Source organism: Lissotriton vulgaris, chromosome 1_2, assembly GCF_964263255.1.
Source record: "Lissotriton vulgaris chromosome 1_2, aLisVul1.2, whole genome shotgun sequence".
Taxonomy (NCBI): Eukaryota; Metazoa; Chordata; class Amphibia; order Caudata; family Salamandridae; genus Lissotriton; species Lissotriton vulgaris.
Genome location: NC_141686.1, coordinates 338806495 through 338812494, shown reverse-complemented (window position 1 = coordinate 338812494; position 6000 = coordinate 338806495).

The window sequence follows — 6000 nt, the reverse complement described above, 5'->3', positions numbered from 1 at the left end:
CTTAGAGTATATCCACTCGTATCCCTTCCCTATGTATATAGAGATAACTCTAATCACTAGTACATGCAGTAGACCTTTGTACTCTCTACCATTACATGTGACTCTTAGAGTATATCCATGTGTATCCCTTCCCTATGTATATAGAGATAACTCTAATCACTGGTATATGCAGTAGACCTTTGTACTCTCTACCATTCCATGTGACTCTTAGAGTATATCCATTCGTATCCCTTTCCTATGTATATAGAGATAACTCTAATCACTAGTATATGCAGTAGACCTTTGTACTCTACCATTCCTATGTGACTTTTAGAGTATATCCAGTCATATCCCTTCCCTATGTATATAGAGATAACTCTAATCACTAGTATATGCAGTAGACCGTTGTACTCTCTACCATTCCTATGTGACTCTTAGAGTATATCCACTCGTATCCCTTCCCTATGTATATAGAGATAACTCTAATCACTAGTATATGCAGTAGACCTTTGTACTCTCTACCATTCCATGTGACTCTTAGAGTATATCCATGTGTATCCCTTCCCTATGTATATAGAGATAACTCTAATCACTAGAATATGCAGTAGTCCGCTGTGCTCTCTACCATTCCTATGTGACTCTTAGAGTATATCCATTCGTATCCCTTCCCTATGTATATAGAGATAACTCTAATCACTAGAATATGCAGTAGACCTCTGTACTCTCTACCATTCCTATGTGACTCTTAGAGTATATCCATGTGTATCCCTTCCTTATGTATATAGAGATACCTCTAATCACTAGTACACGGAGTAGACCTTTGAACTCTCTACCATTGCTATGTGACTCTTAGAGTATATCCAGTCGTATCCCTTCCCTATATATATAGAGATAACTCTAATCACTAGTATATGCAGTAGACCTTTGAACTCTCTACCATTGCTATGTGACTCTTAGAGTATATCCATTCCTATCACTGACTGGCTACATTTCTGTACTCAACTTCTGACCGCCAGTTAGCCATACACTTCCATACACACTATGGCATTAAAGAAAATTTTGAACAGAGCCCTCAGAAAAGCCGGGAGGACACCCGAGACCAGAGAGTTAACACTAGCTTACAAAACAGCACAAAATCTATAGACATGCATGCTATATAAAAAAACAACATCGTCTGCAGCAGTTTGGGTGCAACCTCTATTGTGCAAGTAAAACTCAAGGAAGTTCTGGCCACTGGTGAACAGACAAACCAATGGAAACTGCGGGCTCAACAGTGCAAACCTTTCTGAGCAAGAATGGGGAACATTTCTGATCAGTCACTTTCACGCAGGTGAAAGGAACAATGACTGTGGGAGTGCGGGCCGGATAAACAGACGCGGAGGCTGTATGTATTTCTTAATGTTGTTGGTTTTAATTAATGTCCTTCTTGCCTCCTCTTTGATCTTCCCCAGAGGATCATAAATGGGGAGAGAAAGGGGCAGTTAGTCACTGACCTATAAGTGTGTATATACATTTGTGTACCCCTCACCACACCCGTCTGGTGTCGTAGGAAAAGAGAAAAGTGGGGGTTCCCACGGAGAGGGAAGGACAAATGAAGAAACACAACAAACTACACAAGAACGACAGGTCCTGAAATACTTCTTCGCAGGTATGTCATATGCAGTAGTGGCGGCTCCTGCTTCAAGTTAAGCAGGAACCTGGTTAAGTTTAGGATGATTGCGGCGAACCCTTTTCTCTCGGGTCTTTACAGCAGGGGTGTCCAGGGTCCTATGGAGTGTGCACACCGAGTGAAACAATGCAATGTTTTTTAACCTATAAAAATTCTTGGCCAAAGTTTTCAAAATTCTATATTGCTTTTATAGGTTAAAAAAACAATGCATTGTTGATACGAATTATAAATGTACAGTGGGGAAACAGATTCTTCTCATCATTATATTGGAGCGCTTTAATTAATGAATTATTACTGCATATAAATTAAAGGCCTCTGAGACACAGGGTGTCAACAACGCTCGTGGGTGGGGGGTCGATTGATGGGTCCTCATCCAGCATATGGTCAAAGGATACTTGTGAGTCTCGGGAGACTTAGCAGCCCGTTATCACATTCTGCAGGGGGGTCGGGGGGGAGGAGCATTGTTTTGTTTTACATCACTGCACAACACATAAAAAGATATTTACTATTTTTTACAAGTGAGCCCTTCAGCTAATAATAATTCTGCTTTGATGAATAACATTGCAGATTAACCAAAATGTATGTAAACACACAAAATGTGATCATCGTTGAGTCTTTTTAGTGGAAAGGTTTGTACTTAATGTTACTGGTTCCCAGTGATAACTATGACCTTGTCCAATAATTGAGCATAATATGCCAAACAAATAGAAGAATAACAGATCGAACTCATGAGTTTACTGGGAATGTTAGATGCATTTTCCTGCCTTGAACCACGTCTGTGCGCCATTGGCTTCTACTCCTTCTACTTAATTTGAAAAACGTCATCAATGCCATTCAGCTCTCCATGCTGCAGAGCAGCTATCAACGCTACCACCAACCAATCACAGCCTGGCTCTCAGGCTGGAGCCTACCTGAGGCTCAGCCAAAGGCAGACAGTGTAATGTTAGTTACTAGAACGATAAAGAAATAGATCGTTTCCATACATTTGTAGAGTGCTGGACATTGTGTGAAATTGTAATGTGGGCCAATCACAGCCTGAACTGCCCTGAGAGTGCTACTAATGCAACAAACTAGGACTATCTGGGTGCCTGATCTGAGATACAAAGCAAGCACAATCTCTCCTGGAAAGTAGGTCGAAACAAACACAATGCTCTCCCTAAGAAACCCAAAATGAGCCCATCCCTCAAGAACCATCAAAAGGAGGATCATGAACATTAAAATGCAATGTTAACTTACAAATTGATATCTGCAATTTACTCTTACACTTTTGAGAAACTTTACTACTTTGGCTAATTCACAAAACCCAAGGGTAAAGTTACTCAGAAGTGTAGACTCGCACATACCAACCATGGAAAAGGTGATGGAGCCAAATCTAAAAGTGTGAGTTACTGTGTCAATAAGAAAAAGTAGTGAGACCAGCAGCACACATGGTCAACCAGTTGTACAGCGACACCCTTCGATAGAAACTAATGAAAATAGGAACTTAAAATAAAAATCCATCGTAAATAATGGTAAACTAAATTAAAGTATGAATCTATGTTTGTTAATCATTAAAAAAGTTAATCAATATTTTTGTAAATTCATTTTATATATTTATTTTCAATATAGAAGAAAAGAAAAAAATGTTACAGGACTATTAACCTGATTTTGAATCAAATCTTTAAATAATAAATTTGTTAAATTAAATTATGTAAACAATTCTTGCCTAAAGTTAAAAGCACTGTTTATATTATGTATTGGTAGTTATTAAAACTGATGTATATAGTTATTTAGGAGTAATTTATTTTTATTTTATTGAACATGAATGTGACATCAATTTTAAATTAAAAAACATATTTTAAACATTTTATAATTCAATAATAGTTATAATTTATTTGTCATTTATTTTACTTTGACATTAAATTATACCTATTTAAATCTATTTATATTTTTTGGTAATTTAACTAATTATTATATTTTAATTGAATTTAATATTTTTTCCAATGGGATTTTATGTTGCAGTACTGTTGTAATTTGGCAGCGATCGGGGTTAACATTTAGCTGAAGCCATCTTGTTTTTGGCAGCCATCTTGTCTGCCTTGTGCTCACCATGTGCTCTGTCCTTCCTTGCTGTCGTTTACTTTTGTACTCTGCTTATGGACAGATTATATTTAGGATCTGCTACTCTGCACATGCACAGAAAACATTGCAACTGTTCACATATGTCTTAGTCTGTAACTGTCAACGCATTTTTACCGCAATTAGCAAATTGTTAAGCTCCGCCCTTCTTTTGACTGTGCATTTCTATAAGACCTTTTATGTATGTAAACCTTCTCTTATGTACTTTTACCGCCTTCTTCTGAGCCCCTGTGTGGGTATAATAGGACCATGTTCCTTCTGTTCAGTGTGCTACTTCATACATTACCGAAGGTTGTTGTGTGAGAGTAGTTCCACCTTTTGAGGTTAATAAAAGTACTTTGTTTTATATTTCAGTTTCCGTGCCAACTTCTATTCTATTGGTCTGAGAACTTGTGCAGAGACGCTCGAACCCCTAGGACTGGTAGGCCTGGCTGAGGCTCACCACGACAAATTGGCGCCCAACCAGTGGGGCTCATTGGCGACTCAGATGCCCAAAGGAGTGGTCAAAACGAAGGATTGGAATCTCACTGCGGACAATCGCTGCCCGAGGAGACCCGCGCCTTGGCAACCACAGCATTTTTCCTCTCTTTCTGATTTGATCCTCCAGGTGGTGTCGGTCCTCGACTGAGATCTCTTCTGTTGATTCGCCATGCAGAGACCATTTGGTCGATTCAAGAACTTGGCAGTTGGAATCTGGACATTTGGGATTCATTAGGTCGTTCGATGCGACGCTTGCTGTTTGGTTTGGTATTTGTATTGGCCAATTTCGGGATTTTGAGATTTGGGAATATATAAATTGCAATTAATGAGGAGAATTTTCTCTACTTTGAATAAGATTTGAACAGCACAACATGATTTAAGTGCTACTTTGCATATAATACTGCATATATTGCAATATTTTTGGCATGCCTGCTTTTAGCATACTTCGTAGAATGTGTTGTTTTTTTGGTGGTACCAGTTTAAGACTCAATGAGACACAACGGCCCCCCCCCCCCCGGAGGGGACGCCTAATAGTGATATGTATATTAAATATGGTATTTCTTCTGTAATGTACAGCACGTTATGGAATAAATATACTAGTAAGGATCCTGAGTTGCGTTGACCTATGCATGGGTCATTTGATTTACAAAAGATTTAGTATGTGGAACAATGTATGTTTTAGGCAAGATATGTTTGACTGTGTGCGAATGTGGGAGAAAGAAGTGCATGAACGAATGAAGCGAGAGCAAGCCTTGATCGAAAAAGAACAACAAAAAAGTATTCATGCGAAAGCATTAGAAATGAAAAATAAAGAAATGAAATGGTTTAGGAAACATTCTTATGAATTAGATAACATAGCAAATGATTGTAAGCAAATGCGTGATGGTCTTTTTGTCTTCTCTCACGTAGCTGGCTCAATCAGACGTTTGGTTAAATTACGTGATGACGCAGTCCGTATGCGAGAGGAGAAAAAGGTAGCTGATGCAGCTGCACAAACATCTCAACATTGCGGGTGTCCTGCAAAGATCATCCCTCAGCCCGATGCTCTTCAACATCTACATGGCCCCACTCGCACGCATCGCCAGACTCCACGACCTTAACATTATCTCCTACGCCGACATCCAGCTGATCCTCTCCCTCACCAACGAACCCCGCACCGCCAAAGCCAACCTCCACCGCGGCATGAAGGCGGTCGCCGACTGGATGGAAGAAAACCGGCTCAAACTTAACATGGACAAGACAGAGATCCTCATCCTCGGACCCAACCCCTCAGGCTGGGACGACTCCTGGTGGCCCACTTCCCTGGGCATCGCCCCTAGACCAACCATCCACGCACTCAACCGGGAGTCATCCTCGACTCGAAACTCACCATGACCAACCAGATTAACGCAGTCTCCACAACTTGCTTCTACACCCTACGCATGCTCCGCAAGATCTACAGATGGATCCCTACCGACACACGAAAGACCGTCACACGGATGTACGTTGTTACAACGCAGGTTGTAACAACGCATACCTTTACCACGCGGCCGCTACAACGCAAGTCGTTACCACGACTTGCATTGGAGGGCGCGGATTTAGGATTTTTATAATTTTATATTCCAACACCAGTCCCCGTAACAGTAGGGAAGGTGTTGGAATATAAATTTATAAAATTCCTTATCCCACAGCGCCCTCCAGCGCAAGTCGTGGTAACGACTTGCGTTGTAACGGCCACGTGGTAAAGGTACCGCGTGGTAAAAACTTCGTGGTAA